The sequence below is a fragment of the Oncorhynchus kisutch genome, linkage group LG28 (assembly GCF_002021735.2).
Source record: "Oncorhynchus kisutch isolate 150728-3 linkage group LG28, Okis_V2, whole genome shotgun sequence".
NCBI lineage: Eukaryota > Metazoa > Chordata > Actinopteri > Salmoniformes > Salmonidae > Oncorhynchus > Oncorhynchus kisutch.
In genome coordinates, this window is record NC_034201.2 from 21,723,216 (window position 1) to 21,747,625 (window position 24,410).

A 24,410-nucleotide genomic window follows, 5' to 3' on the forward strand; every position below is an offset into this window, starting at 1 on the left:
ACAGTCAACCTCACATCCACACTCTAGACGCAGCAGATAATTTGTCAACATTAGGGTCTACAGACACTCTCCATTTTTAGACCAGCTATCTCCCTACACAAGCCTTCTAGAGGTCGGAGTGGCCCCTGGGTCATTCCCACTGGGTCCTAAATCACATCCAATTCCCTACATTGTGCACTACTATTGAACCCTGACAGGGTTGTTACTTAACAGACAAATTGAGATGAATGTCATATGCATTGAGATTAAAAGACATCTCAGATTGTAGACTGACGTATCGAATGTTGTTTTGCTGAGTAAGACTTCCAATGAGTAAGACTTCCTTAAAAGGCAAGCTTGTGTCTACACAATAAACTAGAAATATATCCCCTTACAGAGGGCTTAGGGTACAGGCCCTAGACAAGTGGAGCGCAAATAAACAAACAAATAAACAGAGTATGCATCATTTACCTGGAGCAGTTGCAGTTTGACCTGTGTGTTGATTCTACAAAGTCCCAGGCCCCTACTTTCTCCATCAGCTCCTCCTCACAGGTACCGTTGGCTGTCGCTGAGAACTTACGCCTGGACAACACAACACACAACCATTGACTCAAAACATTAACCATTTGTCCATTGTGTTTCTTACTATACTTCTCTAAAATATCAACTTGGTAAATGAAGCGTCATTGTGAAGGCGTGTGCCTGTTATTTGACAAACGTGTTAGGCAACGTTGATTGTGCGCGCGTGTGTGTGTGTGTGTGTGCGCTGTGGTAGATCCTGCATATTCTCTCTAGGCTTCGGTGAATGTGTCTATGGTATGTGTGTGAGGTTTCTTTTGAGCTGTGTGTGAGCATGTGTTTGTTGACAGTGTGTGTGACCATGTGTTTGTGTATGCCTGTTAGGGCTGCACAATTAATTGAATTCAGATCGAAATCGCATTATTGACATGTACAATATCCATAATGCAAGAGCTCCATATCCCATGCAACTCTTTTAAATGCCATTCAGTCGTGTTAGTTTACTCCATTTGTTATCTCTCTCCCTCTCTCCTCTTGCAGCTGCTTCGCACACACACCAAGCACCGCCTTCTGCCAGTCAAGCAGCACAGTTCCTTCTCAAGATTCACTATACGTTTGCATGCTGTTCTGTTAGGTCAAATGCAGTCAACAGATTGTTCCAAACAAGAACGATGCTGCTTTCCACTTTGCTTCTTAATATAAATCATTGAATTTCTATGATTCCAACATTTCACCCAATAACATCCCGGTGCCCCCTCTAGCCGTTTTGATCTATATCGCAAGTCAAATCGAAATCGCGATATTCTGTAAAAAAAATTGTAAATACCTATTTTGCCCATATCGTGCAGCTCACACGCCTATAGCAATTCTACTTCTTCTAGGGCTTTGGTTGAGAGTGTGTGTGTGCTGAGACAGTAGCAGAGACAGACGTACTTGTTCTGAGCTCTGTTGATATTGCACTCCTGCCAGACCCTCTCCACCACCTGGCTGGCTAGCCTGCGAGGGATCTTCAACTCGTGGTGACTGGTGCTGTCCACACTGAAGCCGTCCACAGCCGACGACATCTTCACCCACTTCAGAGCCGACTGGGAGTCCACTGGGGGAGGGAGGGATGGGAGGGAGAGGTTATGAATCGGCTCATGAAGCCGCAAGTGGCAATGTTTATTGTCCTACAATTACCAGCTTTGACAACACACCTCTTGACCATTGGTCACAATATGGGGGTAAAGGCACCTGAGCAATAGAGCAAATGGAGAAGCTGCATCCCCACTTTCAAAATAGAGGTGCTGCAAACATGTTTTTGCACCCCAATTTATTTTTGTTACCACAAAAGTATCCTGATCCATTGAGCAATTTTCGATGATTAGTAATGTTTTGAGCTAGTCTGTATTAAAATAGACTTTATACACTATATCATGAATTAAAAGACTGCAGTTTGCACCCCCTCCCCCCGTCGTTCGGAAGATGAATGGTTTTGCTCTCTAAAGTTTTGCTTCGCTGTGTCTCTCCAGTGTTTTGGAACAGAGCAATCAGAAAGCACTAGTTGCACCACTGGTCTTTTTGTCTATTTTGTTGATTTTGTTGTTACATTTGTATCGTTGTTTAATGTCCGATACACTCAGGGTGTTGTTACATATCATTTGAGCAGCATGCACCACGAGCAAATGTTGTCATTTGACTTTGCCTGTAAGAACCATGATGATCACGGGCATGTCTGATTAGGCTTTGAGGTACCTCAGTCTCTGGGAGAATCTCAGTTGCTTGTGCCCTCTCTCCTCGCCTCCTTCTCAAAACTCATTGGAGAAGGTCAGAGGGACCTCTGGCTTTTTCATCCAATGGGATTTGAAAAGCAAACGAGGAGAGAGAGGACACGAGTAGTATGCAATTGGGATTCTCATGAGAAACTGCATGTCCGGTAGCTCGCGGGCTGTCAATGAGAAGCTAGCAAAGTAGATACTGAGAAATAATCAGTGCGCCTAATATTATTACATGATTACATTTTTGTGAGATAAATTATCCACAAGCTTTTCACAGGCATTCAACACCATTCTGCATTTTTGCCATCTATTTCCCCAACGTCAGTCAGTTAAATCACATCGTTAAAATGTTTTCATTCAGTTTCAAAAGTAACAGTCCTGGCTAAGCCTGATATGCGAGTGCATCGTGGCTGCTTCGCAGTTACAATGTAGCAGGGGTTGGTACTAAAATGACATTCCAATCTTTTCGTTCTGAGTAAGTATGTACTGTAAGTAGCCTTGCCAGAGCCTTTCCTTGTGTGAGCCAGAACCGCTCATAAGGCAGGAGCCTATCTCCTGTTTCTGTAGTGAGGCAGCTTGATGTACAAGTACACCCCATGGACAGGATGCTAGTCTATCGCAGGGCCTTAACCCCAGTCTATTCTCCTTAATGCTGAGTACCAAGCAGAGATGTATCAGGTCCCATTCTTACAGTCTTTTGTCTGGCTCGGCCTTCCAAACTCAGGTCAGGCACTAACCACAAGGCCAGTTGTTCTGAAAATAAGCATTCTTTTTTTTCCTCGTTTCGTGCCACTGTTCCGACCAGCAAAATAAACTAAAAACTTTTTTGCCCCACTGTATATATTTTTCACCCCCACTTTCAGACAAAGTCAGGCGCCCATGTATGAGGGACATGTGTCACAGCAACTCTCCAGACACATTTTTATCATATATATTCTATTACTATATGATTTATGAAATATGATATGTCATATTTACCTTATCCAGTAGTCAACAACTTTTTTGGGGTCAAGATCACTTTCTGAGTCAACATACAAGCCGGGATCTACCACTCAGATTTTTTTATATACGTGATTTTAAAAAAGTAGGCCTATGCTACATTAACCTATTTAAAAAAGTAGGCCTATGCTACATTAACCTATTTAAAAAAGTAGGCCTATGCTACATTAACCTATTTAAAAAAGTAGGCCTATGCTACATGAACCTATTTAAAAAAGTAGGCCTATGCTACATTAACCTATTTAAAAAAGTAGGCCTATGCTACATTAACCTATTTAAAAAAGTAGGCCTATGCTACATTAACCTATTTAAAAAAGTAGGCCTATGCTACATTAACCTATTTAAAAAAGTACAGTAGCAATTAGGTGTGTGCAGTAGGCTATAGGTCCCTATTATCACCTATTATCACTTGCTTGAATTGCCCTGCCAATGCTTTGTAGTCGGATATTTCAAAAATATCTATATTTCAAAATTTGAGGTAGGCTATATGATCACACTGGAAATAGATCAGTTGTTGTATTACTTCTGAGGCACAGCTTGCTTTTTATTTTACTGGGCTGATGGTGCCTGCATCTGATGTTCAGTCTCAGCGGAGAGACTGAGGGTCCGCCTCGCTACGCCCCTCCGCTGTCCCTTTCCTTCGTTGACACTGACCAAAAAGGGGACACCGTCTTCCAGCTGATGGCGAAACTCAAGTCACACAGCATTATTTCTGCCTCATGCACAAATTCATGTTGTTACTCCTATGGACAGAGAAAGTGAAATATTCCTCTATATAATTTTTTTTTTTAAAGCCGCTAGCAATAACAACGCAAGCCTATTGATACATTTTCCTACTCTTTCATTACAGCTGCAGTGCTGGTTGTAGTGCGAGTGGAAGTAGGAAGGATGTGTAAATTTATGGCTTATAAAAGTGTTGAATAAAAAGTGTTGACAGTGCTGGGTAAGAACTGAAACATGAACTCAGTCATAAAAACAGCAGCTCTTTGCTGTATTTGTTGTTAGTCTCTCTCTAGTCATGGTTTTACAGTGGCTTACGAAAGTATTCCCCCCATTGGCATTTTTCCTATTTTGTTGCCTTACAACTTGGAATTAAAATAGATTTTGGGGGGGTTTGTATCATTTGATTTACACAACATGACTACCACTTTGAAGATGCAAAATCTTTATTGGGAAACAAACAAGAAATAAGACAAAAAAACTGAAAACTTGAGGGTGCATAACTATTCACCCTCCCAAAGTCAATACTTTGTAGAGCCACCTTTTGCAGCAATTACAGCTGCAAGTCTCTTGGGGTATGTCTCTATAAGTTTGCCACATCTAGCCACTGGGATTTTTGCCCATTCTTCAAGGCAAAACTGCTCCAGCTCCTTCAAGTTGGATGGGTTCCGCTGGTGTACAGCAATCTTTAAATTCCAAGACATTTAAATATTTAAATATACCCCTTAAACCACTCGAGTGTTGCTTTAGCAGTATGCTTAGGGTCATTGTATTTTTGGAAGGTGAACCTCCGTACCAGTCTCAATCTCTAGAAGACTGAAACAGGTTTCCCCCAAGAATTTCCCTGTATTTAGCGCCATCCATCATTCCTTCAATTCTGACCAGTGTCCCAGTCCCTGCTGATAAAAAACATCCCCATAGCATGATGCTGCCACCACCATGCTTCACTGTGGAGATGGTGCTCTCGGGGTGATGAGTGTTGGGTTTGCGGCAGAAATAGCATTTTCCTTGATGGCCAAAAAGCTGTAATTGGTTGCACCAGATCTTATTTAGGGGATTCATAGCGCGCACCACTTTTCATATGGTGCATATGCCCTTCACATACAGTACCACTTTGCATTTTTAAAATATATTTAAATAAGTTATTATTTTCATTTCACTTCACCAATTTGGACTATTTTGTGTATGTCCATTATATTAAATCATAATAAAAATCTATTTAAATTACAGGTTGTAATGTAACAAAATAGGAAAAACACCAAGGTGGATGAATACTTTTGCAAAGGCACTGTAAAAGGTTTCAAAACATTCAGTATCAACTTTGCTGTAGCTTTCTTTTACGCCTGCTACGATACTGCTGACATGGTAATCTGTGCCATCCGATTGCCCAGCGGTAAGCCTATAGTGCACTGGATTTGCTCCCCGGGCCCGCCAGGAAGGTAGAGTTAGTACCTTCAGACACATGAAATGGTTCAAAATCGGAACCATTCGATTACCCGGCGCGCAGGGCAGCTGAATCGGGTGCACCTACAACCAACAGCAAGAGACTAATAAAAAGAGGAACGCAGCTTTATTGTTGTTTTTTTCAAGAATGTTTGCCGATCGAATGAAATGCTTTGGAGGTCAACCAGTCAATCGCTGTCGACCGACGATTGGTGACCACTGGCCTAATCTATAATAATATAATACAGACAGACTTAAATATAGATTGACATGTTTCTATCCACGTACTCATTGTACCTGTATGGGCATCCTCGGGTGAGGTTGGGGGCGTGAGGGTGACTGAGGAGATGGCAGGGTCTCGTTGGGATGCAGGCACTTGGTGGCCACCAGAATAGATGGCGGTGCAGTGCGAGGACCCCTGGGGGACCACGGCCGGGATGTCAGACTGGGGCACCAGCACCAGGCAGGCTGGGTACACCATCCTCACACCACCTGGAGGTAGAGACAAACACCCACTCATTATTAGCAGTTAAGTATGTGTATGTGATCCGTGCAGGAATGGAACCCCCGTCCCTTTTCCCCATTTCATATACAGTGCATTCGGTAGTATTCAGACCCCTTGACTTTTTCCACATTTTGTTACATTACAGCCTTATTCCAAAATGAATTAAATCATTCCCCCCCCCTCATTAATCTACACACAATACCCCATAATGATAAAGCAAAAACTGTCTTAGATTTTTTGGGAAATGTGTAAAAAAAACTACATATTTAAACATCACATTTACATAAGTATTCAGACCCTTCACTCAGTTCTTATTTGAAGCATCTTTGGCAGCAATTACAGACTTAAAAAAAAATATATTTGACATTTTTACCCCGTTTTTCGCCCCAATTTCGTGGTATCCAATTGTTTCAGTAGCTACTATCTTGTCTCATCGCTACAACTCCCGTACAGGCTCGGGAGAGACGAAGGTTGAAAGTCATGTGTCCTCCGATACACAACCCAACCAAGCCGCACTGCTTCTTAACACAGCGCGTATCCAACCCGGAAGCCAGCCGCACCAATGTGTCGGAGGAAACACTGTGCACCTGGCAACCTTGGTTAGCGCGCACTGCGCCAGGCCCGCCACGGGAGCCGCTGGTGATGGAGGCCACTGTGTTATTGGGGACCTTCAATGCTGCAGACCATTTTTGGTACCCTTCCCCAGATCTGTGAAATCGACCCAATCCTGTCTCGGATCTCTACGGACAGTTCCTTCGACCTCATGGCTTGGTTTTTGCTCTGACATACACTGTCAACTGTGGGACCTTAAATAGACAGGTGTGTCCCTTTCCAAATAATGTCCAATCAATTGAATGTACCACAGGTGGACTCCAATCAAGTTGTAGAAACATCTCAGGGATGATAAATGGAAACAGGATGCACCTGGGCTCAATTTCGAGTCTGAATACTTATGTAAATAAGTTTTTTTTTTAATTATACATTTGTTAAAATGTTTAAAAACCTGTTTTCGCTTCGTCATTATGGAGCATTGTGTGTAGAATATTGGGGGCAAAAAAAAACGATTTATGCATTTTAGAATAAGGCTGTAACATAACAAAATGTGGAAAAAGTCAAGAGGTCTGTGTTGGCGAGAGAGAGGTCTTACCAACGAGGACCTCTACAGCGGCCAGCGAGTCATCCTCCCAGTCCATGTACTCCATCTTGTCCTCCGATGGAGAGTCATTTTTGTCCTTGTCTTTAGAGCTGGGGCTTATGGGATAGAACTGGTTCCACTCCTCTATCAGTTTCTGGGTGGGAGGGTCTGACAGCTTGAATGACTGACCCGTCAGAGTCCCGTTCAGACCAAACGGACTTAGGATGACTGGAGGGAGAGAGGGAGAGAGAGGTAGAGAGAAAAAGAAATACACACAGCCAGTCTCAGTACAGAAGCTGTGTTACTTCAGAATAAATCCCCATCCCCATCATACTGCATCCATCCAGCCTGGGGCGGCAGGGTAGCCTAGTGGTTAGAGTGTTGGACTAGTAACCGGAATGGTTGCAGTTCAAACCCCTGAGCTGACAAGGTACACATCTGTTGTTCTGCCCCTGAACAGGCTGTTAACCCACTGTTCCTAGGCCGTCATTGTAAATAAGAATTTGTTCTTAACTGACTTGCCTAGTTAAATAAAGGTAAAATTATGTACATTTCTGTAACACCATCCTTTCATTCATTCTCCTTCCACCCATCACCCCCATTCCTTCAGCCATCCAGTGTTCATATTGGTGCATATTTCCATACAGAATTTACCCCACTGTTTTACCCAAAAGGCTCAGACTTTTCTGTTTCCATCTACATGGACCGGCACCCGTGTCTCACTGCTCTGACCTGCTCTGTCTTGAGGACAATGCCAGGTCACTGGTACTTTTCAGCTGACATTGACAAAACAATGTCTAACTGTGAACTTTAACACATTCTCACAAAGCAACAGTCTTTGTTGCAGAGGTTGTTGATTCTACTTTTTACAAGTCCTCAGTAACCAAGATACCATCCAACTGTTTTATGCGAGTAAAGTATATGACAGGCCTCATATAAACAGAACATTTGTCTGTAAACTTTCCAAAGATCGTCAAAATAAAATACACTAGACAAGGTTGGATCTTTTTGTGCCGGTAAAATTAATTATGCGATAAATGTCGGTGGAAACACTTTAATGCGCAAATATTTATAGAATAACCATTATATATATTTTTTTTTCACCTTTATTTAACCAGGTAGGCTAGTTGAGAACAAGTTCTCATTTGCAACTGCGACCTGGCCAAGATAAAGCATAGCAGTGTGAACAGACAACACAGAGTTACACATGGAGTAAACAATTAACAAGTCAATAACACAGTAGAAAAAAAGGGGGAGTCTATATACATTGTGTGCAAAAGGCATGAGGAGGTAGGTGAATAATTACAATTTTGCAGATTAACACTGGAGTGATAAATGATCAGATGGTCATGTACAGGTAGAGATATTGGTGTGCAGAAGAGCAGAAAAGTAAATAAATAAAAACAGTATGGGGATGAGGTAGGTGAAAAGGGTGGGCTATTTACCAATAGACTATGTACAGCTGCAGCGATCGGTTAGCTGCTCAGATAGCTGATGTTTGAAGTTGGTGAGGGAGATAAAAGTCTCCAACTTCAGCGATTTTTGCAATTCGTTCCAGTCACAGGCAGCAGAGAACTGGAACGAAAGGCAGCCAAATGAGGTGTTGGCTTTAGGGATGATCAGTGAGATGCACCTGCTGGAGCGCGTGCTACGGATGGGTGTTGCCATCGTGACCAGTGAACTGAGATAAGGCGGAGTTTTACCTAGCATGGACTTGTAGATGACCTGGAGCCAGTGGGTCTGGCGACGAATATGTAGCGAGGGCCAGCCGACTAGAGCATACAGGTCGCAGTGGTGGGTGGTATAAGGTGCTTTGGTGACAAAACGGATGGCACTGTGATAAACTGCATCCAGTTTGCTGAGTAGAGTGTTGGTAGAGTGTTAGTTTTACTAGGGTAAGTTTGGCGGCGTGAGTGAAGGAGGCTTTGTTGCGGAATAGAAAGCCGACTCTTGATTTGATTTTCGATTGGAGGTGTTTGATATGAGTCTGGAAGGAGAGTTTACAGTCTAGCCAGACACCTAGGTACTTATAGATGTCCACATATTCAAGGTCGGAACCATCTAGGGTGGTGATGCTGGTCAGGCGTGCGGGTGCAGGCAGCGAACGGTTGAAAAGCATGCATTTGGTTTTACTAGCATTTAAGAGCAGTTGGAGGCCACGGAAGGAGTGCTGTATGGCATTGAAGCTCGTTTGGAGGTTAGATAGCACAGTGTCCAAGGACGGGCCGGAAGTATATAGAATGGTGTCGTCTGCGTAGAGGTGGATCAGGGAATCGCCCGCAGCAAGAGCAACATCATTGATATACACAGAGAAAAGAGTCGGCCCGAGGATTGAACCCTGTGGCACCCCCATAGAGACTGCCAGAGGACCGAACAGCATGCCCTCCGATTTGACACACTGAACTCTGTCTGCAAAGTAATTGGTGAACCAGGCAAGGCAGTCATCCGAAAAACCGAGGCTACTGAGTCTGCCGATAAGAATATGGTGATTGACAGAGTCGAAAGCCTTGGCTTTGAGTCACGGGATGACATGTTGCGTGGTCCTCCCTCTACGACTTGGCAAAGCATGCAGTTTACTTAGTTACATATTAAATAAGTTATGATGAACTTCACAAGGTGGTGACGAGCTTGATGCTACGTTCTAATACATTTTGAGGGTCTTATTCTGGTGATGCTTGGCTGCCGTTTGACAAAAAATGATCAGGTGCTTTTGTCCATAATAATCTCATCATGTATTGTAGGTTATACCTGCACTGTATCTGGAGCTGATGTCTAGTTAAATAAAGGTCAAAATTATCGGATTATGCCGATTTTATAATATCTGCATAAAAATCTGTCGACAATTGTATGGAAACCTAGCTATAGTCAGCCCTAGCTATGGAAACACAATTTCCCTAGTATAATATAAGGGTGTATACTAGGCTTGGGTGGTATCCATATTTTCATATCATCATACCGTCCTTCTCTCATCAAGGGATTTGCGGAATTAACAGCATTGCACACAAGGGGGTGCTAAAAACACAAGAAAATCCCATTAGGCCTCTATTACCAGAATGCTAACAAAATTTGCACAAACTAATAGCGAAATCACACAGCTAAATGCTAACAAGCGAAAACTAACCTAAACTAATTGCAGAGACAGCTTAAAAGGTTATACAAGCAGAGCTAGTAGTGGGGACATTTACAAGCAAAAGTGAATGAGAGAAATTGGGCAAATGAATAAAGTTGTGATGCTGCTCTTCCTTCAGAAAAACATGCATGTGTACGGGGAGCAGAGGGGAGAAGAAAGGAGGAGGGACAAAATGCTTATAGGTAGCAGAGGGGGGGGGGAGTAATCTCTTGGCAGAAAGATAAAAGATACAGTTGAAGTTGGAAGTTTACATACACCTTAGCCAAATACATTTAAACTCAAGGTTTCACAATTCCTGACATTTAATCCTAGTAAAGATTCCCTGTTTTAGGTCAGTTAGGATCACCACTTTATTTTAAGAATGTGAAATGTCAGAATAATAGTTGAGAGAAGGATTTATTTCAGCTTTTATGTCTTTCATCACATTTCCAGTGGGTCAGAAGTTTACATGCACTCAATTAGTATTTGGTAGCATTGCTTTTAAATGGTTTAACTTGGGTCAAATGTTTTGGGTAGCCTTCCACAAGCTTCCCAAATGTTTTGGGTGAATTTTGGCCCATTCCTCCTGACAGAGCTGGTGTAAATGAGTAAATGAGGTTTGTAGGCCTCTTTGCTCGTACACGCTTTTTCAGTTCTGCCAACACATAAGCTATAGGTATGAGGACAGGGCTTTGTGATGGCTACTCCAATACCTTGACTTTGTTGTCCTTAAGCCATTTTGCTACAACTTTGGAAGTATGCTTGGGGTCATTGTCCATTTGGAAGACCCATTTGCGACCAAACTTTAACTTTCTGACTGATGTCTTGAGATGTTGCTTCAAAATATCCACATCATTTTCCTCCCTCATGATGCCATCTATTTTGGGAAGTGTAGCAGTCCCTCCTGCAGCAAAGCACCACCACAACATGATGTTGCCACCCCCGTGCTTCAAGGTTGGGATGGAGTTCTTCGGCTTGCAAGCCTCCCCCTTTTCCCTCCAAACACAACAATGGTCATTATGGCCAAACAGTTCTATTTTTGTTTCATCAGACCAGAGGACATTTCTCCAAAAAGGATGATCGTTGTCCCCATGTGCAGTGGCAAACCATAGCCTGGCTTTCTTATAGCGGTTTTGGAGCAGTGGCTTCTTCCTTGCTGAGTGGCCTTTCAGGTTATGTTGATATAAGACTCGTTTTAATGTGGATATAGATACTTTTGTACCTGACCCAGCATCTTCACAGGGTCCTTTGCTGTAGTTCTGGGATTGATTTACACTTTTCTCATCAAAGTACGTTCATCTCTAAGAGACAGAATGCATCTCCTTCCTGAGCGCTATGACGACTGATGTAGTCCCATGGTGTTAATACTTGGGTACTATTGTTTGTACAGATGAATGTGGTATCTTCAGGTGTTTGGAAATGTCTCCCAAGAATGAACCAGACTTGTGGAGGTCTAAAAAAAAATCTGAGGTCTTAGCTGATTTCTTTTGAATTGACCATGATGTCAAGCAAAGAGGCACTGAGTTTGAAGGTAGGCCATGAAATACATCCACAGGTACACCTCCAATTGACTCAAATTATGTAGCCTATCAGAAGCTTCTAGAGCCATGACATCATTTTCTGGAACATTCCAAGCTGTTTAAAGGCAGTCAACTTAGTGTATGTAAACTTCTGACCAAATGGAATTGTGATACAGTGAATTATAAGTGAAATTATCTGTCTGTAAACAATTATGGGAAAAATGACTTGTGTTATGCACAAAGTAGATGTCCTAACCAACTTGCCAAAACTATAGTTTGTTACCAAGAAACTTGTGGAGTGGTTCAAAAATGAGTTTTAATGACTCCAACCTAAGTGTATGTAAACTTCCGACTTCAACTGCATATACTGTATATGCAATGCATTCGGAAGTATTAAGAGCCCTTGACTTTTTCCATGTTTTGTTACATTAAAGCCTTATTCTAAAATTGATTAAATTATACATTTTCATCATCAATCTACACACAATACCCCATAATGAGACAGAGAAAAATATTTTAATAATTTTTTTGCAAAGGTATTAAAAATGAAAAAATGAAATATATCCAAATCCTATCCAGACTCGAAATTGAGCTCAGGTACATCCTGTTTCCATTGATCATTCTTGAGATGTTTCTACAACTTGATTGAAATCTACCTGTGGTACATTCAATTGATTGGACATGCTTTGGAAAGGCACACACCTGTCTATATAAGGTTCCACAGTTGAAAGTGCATGTCAGAGTAAAATCCAAGCCATGAGGTCGAAGGAATTGTCCGTAGAGATCCGAGACAGGATTGTATTGAAGCACAGATCTGGGGAAGGGTACCAAAACATTTCTGCAGCATTGAAGGTCCCCAAGAACACAGGGGCCTCCATCATTCTTAAATGGAAGACGTTTGGAACCACCAAGACTTTTCCTAGAGCTGAACGCCCGTCCAAACTGAGCAGTCAGGGGAGAAGGGCCTTCGTCAGGGAGATGGCCAAGAAACCGATGGTCAGACTGACAGAGCTCCAGAGTTCATCTGTGGAGATGGGAGAACCTTCCAGAAGGACAACCATCTCTGCAGCACTCCACCAACCATTGCCAGACGGAAGTCACTCCTCAGTAAAAGGCACATGACAGCCTGCTTGGAGTTTGCCAAAAGGATGAGTTTGCCAAAATGTCTCGCAGAGCATGAGAAACAAGATTCTATGGTCTGATGAAACCAATACTGAACTCTTTGGCCTGAATGCCAAGCGTCAAGTCTGGAGGAAATCTGGCACCATCCCTGGCACCAAGCATGTTGGTGGCAGCATCATGCTGTGGGGATGTTTTACAGCTGCAGGGACTGGGAGACCATTCAGGATCGAGGGAAAGATGAACGGAGCAAAGTACAGAGAGATCCTTGATGGAAACCTGCTCCAGAGCACTCAGGACCTCAGACTGGGGCTAAGGTTCACCTTCCAGTAGGACAACAACTCTAAGCACACAGCAAAAACAATGCAGGAGTGGCTTCGAGACAAGTCTCTGAATGTCCTTGAGAGGCCCAGTCAGAGCCCGGACTTGAACACGATCGAATATCTCTGGAGAGAACTGAAAATAGCTGTGCAGTGATGCTTCCTGATGGGCCGACCCTAGGTGATGAGGGTAAGCAACATCCCCTCCGCCACACTGACCCTAAACACAGGGGCTCCACAGGGGTATGTACTTAGTCCCCTCCTGTACTCCCTGTTCACCCACGACTGCGTGGACTGATCACCGGCGACGTTAAGTCAGCCTACAGGGAGGTCAGTGACCTGGCAGTGTGGTGCCAGAACAACAACCTCTCCCTAAATGTCAGTAAGATCAAGGAGCTGATCGTTGAATACAAGAAACGGGGGACAAGCACGCCTCCATCCACATTGACGTGGCCAAATGGAGCAGGACGAGAGCTTCAAGTTCCTCAGTTTCCAAATCACAAAATACTTCAAATGGTCCAAACAAACGCGCACAGTAGTGAAGAAGGTGCGACAGCGCCTCTTCCCCCTCAGGATGTTGAAAAAAGTTAAACAGCTGTACCATTGACAGCATTTTGACTGTCTGCATCACTAACTGGTATGGTAATAGCACCGCCCTCGATCGCATGGCGCTACAGAGGGTGGTACGGAAAACGCTGTACACCACTGGGGCCGAGCTCCCTGCCATCCAGGACATCTTTATCAGGCGTAGTGGTAAGAAGGCCTGGAAAATCGTTAAAAACTATTCTCTCCGCTTCCGCACGTCAAGCAGTACCGGTGGATCAAGTCTGGCACCAACAGGCTCTTGAACAGCTTCTATCCCCAAGCAATAAGACTGATAAATAGCTAAGAAAATAGCTACACAAACTATCCGAGTTAACGTTGTATCCCCTTATTGACCTTTTATCTTTGCACTGTCTCTATGCACACTCAAGGGGCCCTACACACTCACTCCATTATCTGCTCACTCACACATAATGCACATACATTTATACTGACTCTACACCCACTCACATACAAGCTGCTGCTACTCTGTTTATCTTATATCCTATTGCCTAGTCACCTTACCCCTATACATACTGAATCTTTCTCCATCAGTCTGTATTTAGAATGCTTACTTAGTTGTGTTCTTCATATATTTCTTTTTGTTTTTTTTTGTATTACATTATTATTGATTATTGGGTTTTGAGTTTGCAAGAAAGGCATTTCACTGTATTTGTGCACGTGGCATCAAAACTTGAAACTAACAGGGGCTGGCTGGATGGAGGGAGGGTGGGAGAAGGGGGAGAGAAGGCAGTCTCACAGAGAGAGAACATCTGGAACACACACAGTGCTGGCCAGCTAAATGCAAGCCACTCAAGGTCAGGACATTTTAAGGAGAAGGGTAGTCAATCTATATTCATATTCCCACCACGCTGAGATTAAATGGAGGGGCCATAGTAGCTAGTGAGTGGATGGTGACCTCACCAGACAATTGAGTGAACATCCAGTTTCCTCAGAGACTACAATGGGAAACAAACAGACAGTGTGACAAGACTGACTGAATCATACACACCTCTGATGTTCTATGCTGCCCACTCCATAATACACAACCCTCCCTCCGTCCCCTTCTCTCTTTCTGTCTCCATCTCCCTGAAGACATGGTAAATATGCTCAGATCAGTCAAAGGTGCTGAGAGTTCATCACATTCACGCTGCGCTGTTTTATGAGGTCATATCTTGAAAATGCTGGAGTGCTCTGCCGCACACTAAACCAAGCCTTTCAGAGATGAGAGGAGGGAGGGAGTGAGGGAGTAGAAGAAGGGAGGTGTAGGAGGGCGGGGGACTAGCAGACGTCAGCCCCTCTCTGCCGCTACGCTCGGTCTGCTAAAACAGACACATAGCTCATGGCGAGAACACATACCGGCACACACACCCTGGGAATTCTGCGGGTTTGTTTGTACTGATGTCAAATACACAACAACCACCCATTCATAGAATGGCAGTGCTCTGACATAATGTACTGGACACATCAGTGGTCCCACCACAGAGCATTAAACGCCATCTTTAATTGAAGATAATTTGATGACCAGAGGACAATTGACTCCACATTAAACCCATTGATCCATTTGCCTGTGCATAATGGCACCAAACACATAGAGCAGCATATCTTCCAGTCTGCCACCTCAAGTCCCATACAAAGTATTGGCAGGTTGGTATGTTGGGAAAAAAGCAGAAGGTCTGGTCCACTATCTGATATACTTTCCAAACCCTGATATAGCATACATCTACTGACACATACTAGTGACTGAAGAGAGACAGACAAAGTGGAAAGCTGTGCTATCTAATTACAGTATCTATCTATCTAAACTCAGCAAAAAAAGAAACGTCCCTTTTTCATTACCCTGTCTTTCAAAGATAATTCATAAAAATCCAAATAACTTCACAGATCTTAAACACTGTTTGAACATGCACCTGTGGTACGGTCGTTAAGACACTAACAGCTTACGGACGGTAGGCAACTAAGGTCACACTTATGAAAACGTAGGACACTAAAGAGGCCTTTCCGCGGACTCTGGAAAAACACCAAAAGAAAGATGCCCAAGGCCCCTGCTCATCTGCGTGAACGTGCCTTAGGCATGAGGACTGCAGATGTGGCCAGGGCAATATACTGCAATGTCCGTACTGTAAGACGCCTAAGACAGCGCTACAGGGAGACAGGACAGACAGCTGATCGTCCTCGCAGTGGCAGACCACGTGTAATAACACCTGCACAGGATAAGTACATCCGAACATCACACCTGCGGGACAGGTACAGGATGGCAACAACAATTGTCGAGTTACACCAGGAACACACAATCCCTCCATCAGTGCTCAGACTGTCCGCAATAGGCTGAGAGAGGCTGGACTGAGAGCTTGTAGGCCTGTTGTAAGGCAGGTCCTCACCAGACATCACCGGCAACAACGTCACCTATGGGCACAAACCCACCGTCACTGGACCAGACAGGACTGGCAAAAAGTGCTCTTCACTGACGAGTCACGGTTTTGTCTCACCAGGGGTGATGGTTGGATTTGCGTTTATCGTCGAAGGAATGAGCGTTACACCGAGGCCTGTACTCTGGAGCAGGATTGATTTGGAGGTGGAGGGTCCGTCATGGTCTGGGGCGGTGTGTCACAGCATCATCAGACTGAGCTTGTTGTCATTGCAGGCAATCTCATGAGGTACCCTTCCTGCAGGCTCATCCTGACATGACCTTCCAGCATGGCAATGCCACCAGTCATACTGCTCGTTCTGTGCGTGATTTCCTGCAAGACAGGACTGTCAGTGTTCTGCTATGGCCAGCAAGAGCCCGGATCTCAATCCCATTGAGCACATCTGGGACCTGTTGGATCGGAGGGTGAGATCTAGTGCCATTCCCCCAAGAAATGTCCGGGAACTTGCAGGTGCCTTGGGGGAAGAGTGGGGTAACACCTCACAGCAAGAACCGGCAAATCTGGTGCAGCACATGAGGAGGAGATGCACTGCAGTACTTAATGCAGCTGGTGGCCACACCAGATACTGACTGTTACTTTTGATTTTGACCCCGCCTTTGTTCAGGGACACATGATTCCATTTCTGTTAGTCACATGTCTGTGGAACTTGTTCAGTTTATGTCTCAGTTGTTGAATCTTTTTATGTTCTTACAAATATTTTGCTGAAAATAAACACAGTTGACAGTGAGAGGACGTTTCTTTTTTTGCTGAGTTTATATATCCATTAACCTGCTATTGAATCTACAGAGCAAGAGGTTTTAAAGGGCCAATCCGCAGTTGAAACAATTACAAAGTGTCTTCCCCGCCACTATTTCTGTAAAACGCTGAAGGATGGGGCTGGAGAAATGTAACCACTCTAAATTCATAGAAAGAGCTATGAACTGACCATCCATTATGTTTTGAGGCTATACGGTGTTTGTTTACATTTACATGACTTTACATTTAAACAGCAACAGGCTCTAACTTAAATTGACATTATTACTCTGAGGCTAGTGGGGGAAAGAATGACTGCAGCTCATTTTCCCTGTGCAGTGCTGCACTCCAGTCAGATCAGAGAATGGACAGAGTGATCACCATTATTAGGTTCCAGGTGGGATGGAGTGGGGTAGGCATTTTGTTAGTTAACCTAAGGCAAAGCCCTTGTGCCTGGTGTAATGATCGCTCCCTCAAGCTTTCCTCCTTCTCCTCCTCTTTCTTTTGTTAGGATTTATTTTATTGCATTTTTTTTTGTAGGCTCCCTCCTCTCTGTCCTCTGCGTGTCTTTTACAGCTAATTGTACAGATGTCTCCAGCAGCAGACCTCAGCTAGTGGGGACAGCCCTCTGAGGGCTAGAGGGAGGGGGAGAGACAGAGGGAGGAAGAAAGAAGAAGAGGAAAAAGAAGGTGGAGGGAGAGAGAGAATGAGATGAAGAGAAGGATGGGAGCAGGGGAGAGGTGGAGAAAAGAGGGAGGGGTAAGTGAGGAAGAGTAGGAGGACAGGGAAAAGCAGAACATGTGGATAGATGGGGGAGGGACAGAGGGGGTGTGTGGGCTGCTGGTGGCACATCATTACTGTCGGCTGTCTGATGAAGGAGCAGAGCGGAGGAGAGGAGCCTGTTCTTAATACCTGAGGATTACCCCTGTCTTCTATTAGAGACATGACACGAAGCTGAGAGAACAGAGCAGTCTGTTCTCACACAGCACTGATATACTCCACTGCTCTACCTTGTTTTCCCCCTTTGGGTTCTACATGTGCTCAAAGCCAATGATACATGTTCACTTAAGCAATGAACTCCTTTCCCTGAGGGGTAGTGTGGGGTGAAAGGACTGTGTGTGTGTGTGTGTGTGTGTGTGTGTCTGCATGCAGATGCATATCTGCAGTGCATGTGTATGTATATGTGTGTGCTTGTGAAAAGGTGTGTGTACACTCCACCTACCTTGGAAGGGGCTGGAGGCCTGCTGGGCCAGGGTGAGGTGCTCGTCACTCAGGTGGTAGACTGGCTGGTGCTGGTTGATCTCCACGCTGGTGCACACGTTACTCTCCCCATGGAGGAAGAAGGTGAACGAGCATGACAGGTGTTCACTGTGGAGAGAGAGAAAGAAAGAGAGAGCACAGAGTGAGTCATTTTAGCTTGGATGATTCTGGAAGCGGAAGTGTGTGAACTGTTGAATGATACAACAGAGGAAGAGCGAGGGCGAGGATGAGAGGGAGCCATAGAAGATGAGAGAGGGCAAAACACTGAATTTGCCTGCTAATGGCTAGACGGAGGAGTGGAGAGATTGTGGGAGATAACAATGACATTGTTCAGCCATGGAGCAAAATCTCTAACTTGACAGGGTCTCCTGGGTAGAATACCAAAGGTGGAGAGGGGTTAGGGAAATGATATGTCACTGATTTAACAGAGACCTAATATGACATGATCACAATCAAAATAAAGTCGTTTCAAACATCTGTATTCTTATACTACAGATGAGTCTGTACTGTAGTGTGTGTAGTGTGTATGTTGTTTGAAGTCGCCAGCGCGACTTCAATTGGGGTGAGAGGAAGCGAGAGAGAGATAGAGGGAGTAGAGAAAGAAAGCGAGCAGAAGCGAGAGAGATGGAAGGAGTGACAGGGAAAGAAAGAGAGAGAGAGAGACTTGTCTCCAGCCTCCCTCCCTCTCTGCCTCCTCTCATCCTATGCAGCACAGGCACCTGACAGAAGACCAAATGAAAGCGGACGCGTTTAATTTAGTAGAGGATCAAAGAGGGGTTGCCTCCTTAGAGGATTTGGTTAAGTAAATATCTATCCCTCTTCTCTACCACTCTGTCTCTCTCTCCCTCCATCTCTCCCTGGCAGAGCTGCTGCTGCAGAGGATTAAAGAAAAGAATGGGAATGAAAAAGGAGTGAAGGAATCAGACTAATAATATATCATTATCATGAGACAGGTCTGAGGAAGAATTGAGTGGCACAAGGCTGGAGGAGAGAAACATTTCCACTACAGACTAATGTATACTAGACATGCACTAACAAGGATAGCCTATACAATGCAATAAGACTGTAACTTTTTTATATCCTTGATAAAAATAAAAATAAGCTAAGTGAGCTAAGGGGGCTAACACAGTCTTAAGACATGCAGGAGACCCGGTTTGAACCCAGTCAGTCACAAGATCAAGATTAAATAGGGAGTGAAATAGCTATCTGAGGAAGTGCTATGACAGGGCAATTCAAATGTATTGTTATGGGGCCAAATTAAGTTTTTCGTCACACTCCCTTCTAACACAATAGAGGGGAAAAGAAGGCATGACCATGTTCCAGAGAATCTTATCTTTCGGAAATGGGGTCATAATAGCTAATAACACAAACGGTTCAAACGCTAGAGCCAAACTCAATACTGTATGAATAAGCAAATTCAAAATGCGACATTGGTTTCAGAAACAGTCAGAAACCTGTTTAACAGAGTGTTTGATTATACCGGATCTCTTCTACCATTCCTTTTTGGCCAAGTACCAGGATGTTGTCTCTGGTTTTGAATTTGAATTTGTAGAACTAAATTTGAAATCTGAATGTATTTGATAAGTTGAATGCAGTGCCTTTAGAGAATATTCACATCCCTTGACTTTTCCCAAATGTTGTTGTATTACAGCCTGAATTTAAACTGTATGGCCAACAGTGACAAAAATGTATAAAAATTAAATAAAAATGAAAAGCTTAAATGTCTTGAGTCAATAAGTATTCAGCCCCTTTCATGGCAATCCTACATATGTTCAGGAGTAACAATTAGCTTAACTTCTTGGATATAGGGGGCGCTCTTTTAATTTATGGATAAAAAAACGTTCCCATTTTAAACAAGATATTTTGTCACGAAAAGATGCTCGACTATGCATATAATTGACAGCTTTGGAAAGAAAACACTCTGACGTTTCCAAAACTGCAAAGATATTGTCTGTGAGTGCCACAGAACTAATGCTACAGGCGAAACCAAGATGAAACTTCAAACAGGAAGTGAGACAGATTTTTGAGGCGCTGTGTTCCAATGTCTCCTTATATGGCTGTGAATGCGCCAGGAACGAGCCTACACTTTCTGTCGTTTCCCCAAGGTGTCTGCAGCATTGTGACGTATTTGTAGGCATATCATTGGAAGATTGACCATAAGAGACTACATTTACCAGGTGTCCGCCTGGTGTCCTCCGTCGAAATTGGTGCGTAATCTCCAGCTGCATGTATTTTCCCATGTGATTCAGAGGAGAAACTAAACTGCCATGAATGACTTATCATCGAATAGATATGTGAAAAACACCTTGAGGATTGATTCTAAACAATGTTTGCCATGTTTCTGTCGATATTATGGAGTTAATTTGGGAAAAAAGTTAGCCGTTTTGATGACTGAATTTTCTGTTTTTTTTCTCAGCCAAATGTGATGAACAAAACGGAGAGATTTCTCCTACACAAATAATATTTTTGGAAAAACTGAACATTTGCTATCTAACTGAGTCTCCTCATTGAAAACATCCGAAGTTCTTCAAAGGTAAATTATTTTATTTGAATGCTTTTCTTGTTTTTGTGAAAATGTTGCCTGCTGAATGCTAGGCTTAATGCTATGCTAGCTATCAATACTCTTACACAAATGCTTGTTTTGCTATGGTTGAAAAGCATATTTTGAAAATCTGAGATGACAGTGTTGTTAACAAAAGGCTAAGCTTGAGAGCCAATATATTTATTTCATTTCATTTGCGATTTTCATGAATAGTTAACGTTGCGTTATGCTAATGAGCTTGAGGCTATTCTTAAGATCCCGGATACGGGATTGCTCGTCGCAACAGGTTAACAAGAGTCACATAAGTTGCATGCACTCACTCTTTGTGCAAAAATCAAGTTTAACATGAGTGTTCAATTACTACCTCATCTCTATACCTCACACATACAGAGAATTGTAGGGTTGCAGTCCCACGCTGAAAATGGCTGTTTAGCATTGAGCATCAACCAATTTAACAAAGCTTGAATATATACATATATTATTTTAACTGAATAATGTGCAAATATTGTAAAATCCAGATGTGAAAAGATTTACCCAGAAAGACTCACAGCTGTAATCACTGCTAAAGGTGATTCTAACATGTATTGACTCGGGTGTGAATACTTATGTAAATGAGATATTTCTGTATTTTATTTTCAATACATTTGCAAAAATGTTATCCATTTTGAACTCAGGCTGTAAAAAAGTTGGAATAAGTCAAGGGGTATGGTAAACTTTGGTAAACTTTAAATTATAGTTTGTAACTAGACAAAGAATGCAATATTAACTATACTGAAACTGAATATATATAAATACAGAATTTGAATATTCAATTAAATTGAAATATAATTTTAAAACTGAATGCAACAGTCATTCAATTCCGTTTGAAATCATGAAATACAAGTCTTAATTTACAAATTCAATATCTAAATGCAAAAATCTTGAATTCAAATAGATTTTCTGTTGGCAATGAAATCGCTCCATAATTTCCTCACTATGGTCTGTCTGTCTCTGGAACAGCCTCCCTCTTTCTCCTGTCTGTCTCCACTCAGACATTCTGGCTGCTGTTTGGTTCCAACAGAGCATCCTGTCCTGGGGCCTTGGGGCAGACTGACTGGGGGGGTCACAGTGGGACGGTCTCTCCCTGCCCCAAGGGCAGCCTGACTGGGAGGTCACGGTGGGATGGACCATGTGCCATAGAGAGAGAGAGAGACTATTTACCATAGAGAGAGACTGAGTGTCGAAGAAAGAAAGAGAAACATGAGCAACACAGCTAGATCGGAGACAGCTAGTATCAAAGATCCGCGGGCAGCTAGGTAAGTGACTGCCAGATCAAAGTCAGCAAATATTAAAGAGTAATAATAATAGAGGAGTAAAGAAACATGGTGGCTGTGAGAGAGAAACGGGCTCTGTTAGTAAGGTGTGTCAGGGCAGGACCGCCCAAAAGTAGAGCGCTGAGCCTCTCAGGCCTCCTGTGGTGTGTGTGTCTGGGCTGTTAAGGCAAGGTGGGGTAGGGAGCCAACAAATTAGCGGAGTGAAGGAAACCTCACACCTCTCCTTTATTCTCTAGGAATTATACATGCGTAAATGGAACTCAATTCCCTTTTTATGCACCTTTCTCTCTATGCGTATTCTGACCTTGAACTTAAGCATGGCAAAAGCATGTTTCAGGCATATATTCGCTTGGGGTGGAGATTGCAGAAATGGAGGTGTGGCAGAGTTGTGTCTACAGATGCGCAGTATTCTGATCTTGACTTAATTCCTCATAATTCCACCACCTTTATGTATGAGGAAACCATGAATAAGGTCGAGCAACCTGTCGGTTCTAAGTAGAGGTCGACCGATTATGATTTTTCAACGCCGATACCGATGCCGATTATTGGAGGGCCCAAAGGCCGGTAACGATTAATCGGACAATTTTTATTTATTTATTTGTAATAATGACAATTACAACAAAACTGAATTAACACTTATTTTAACTTAATATAAAACATCAATACAATCAAATTAGCCTCAAATAAATAATGAAACATGTTCAATTTGGTTTAAATAATGCATAAACAAAGTGTTGGAGAAGAAAGTAATATGTGCCATGTAAAATATGTGCCATGTAAAAAAGCTAACGTTTAAGTTCCTTGCTCAGAACATGAGAACATATGAAAGTTGGTGGTTCCTTTTAACATGAGACTTCAATATTCCAAGGTAAGAGGTTTTAGGTTGTAGTTAATATAGTATTTATAGGACTATTTCTCTCTATACAATTTGTATTTCATATACCTTTGACTATTGGATGTTCTTATAGGCACTATAGTATTGCTAGTGTAACAGTATAGCTTCCTTCCCTCTCCTCGCCCCTACCTGGGCTCGAACCAGGAACACATCGACAACAGCCACACTCGAAGCATCGCTCCACAAAAGCTGCGGCCCTTGCAGCGCAAGGGGAATAACTACTCCAAATCTAAAAGCGAGTGGCGTTTGAAACAGTATTAGCGTACGCCCAGCTAACTAGCTAACCATTTTACATTGGTTACACCAGCCATTAGGCTGATAGGCTTGAAGTCATAAACAGTGCTGTGCTTGCGAAGAGCTGCTGGCAAAATGCACTAAAGTGCTGTTTGAATGAATGATTACGGGCCTGCTGCTGCTCAGTCAGACTGCTCTATCAAATCAGACTTAATAATAACATAATAACACACAGAAATACGAGCCTTTGGTCATTAATATGATCGAGTCCGGAAACTATCATTTCGAAAACAAAGCGTTTATTATTTCTGTGAAATACAGAACCGTTAGGTATTTTATCTAACGGGTGGCATCCCTAAATATTCTTGTTACATTGCACAACCTTCAATGTATGCCATAATTACGTAAAATTCTGGCAAATTAGTTTGCAATGAGCCAGGCAGCTCAAACTGTTGCATATACTCTGACTCTGCGTGCAATGAACGCAAGAGAAATTACACAATTTCACCTGGTAAATATTGCCTGCTAAACTGGATTAGTAGTTATAACTAGTGATTATGATTGTTTTTTATAAGATAAGTTTAATGCTAGCTAGCAATTTACCTTGGCTTCTACTGCATTCGCATAACAGGCAGGCTACTCGTGGAGTGCAATGGTTAGAGCGTTGGACTAGTTAACTGTGAGGTTGCAAGATTGAAACCCCCGAGCTGACAAGGTACAAATCTGTCGTTCTGCCCCTGAACAAGGCAGTTAACCCACAGTTCCTAGGCCGTCATTGAAAATAAGAATTTGTTCTTAACTGACTTGCCTAGTTAAATAAAGGTATATAAAAAATTATTATAATAATAATAACCGGAAATCGGCACCCAAAAATAACGATTTCCGATTGTTATGAAAACTTGAAATCGGCCCCAATTAATTGGCCATTCCGATTAATCGGTTGACCTCCAGTTCTAAGTAATAAAACATTGACTTACTTTTTTCCGATAGAACTAACACCGGGTCCTCCCGAGTGGTCTAAGCTGTGCCACTAGAGATTCTGGGTTCGCACCCGGGAGGCCCATGGGGCGGCACACAATTGGCCCATTGTCATCCAGGTTAGGGAGGGTTTGGCAGGCAGGGATATCCTTGTCTCATCGTGCACTAGCGACTCCTGTGGCGGGCCGGGCACATGCACGCTGACACGGTCGCCAGGTGTACGGTGTTTCCTCTGACACATTGGTGAGGCTGGTTTCTGGGTTGGATGGGCATTGTGTCAAGAAGCAGTGCGGCTTGGTTGTGTTTTGGAGGACTCCGTC

At 43.1% G+C, this 24,410-nt stretch overlaps 1 pseudogene; it reads right to left on the bottom strand.

The window, feature by feature from the left end:
- Nucleotides 1-24,410, bottom strand: part of LOC109873444 (mediator of RNA polymerase II transcription subunit 13-like) — a 138,071-nt pseudogene that overhangs the window by 44,216 nt on the left and 69,445 nt on the right.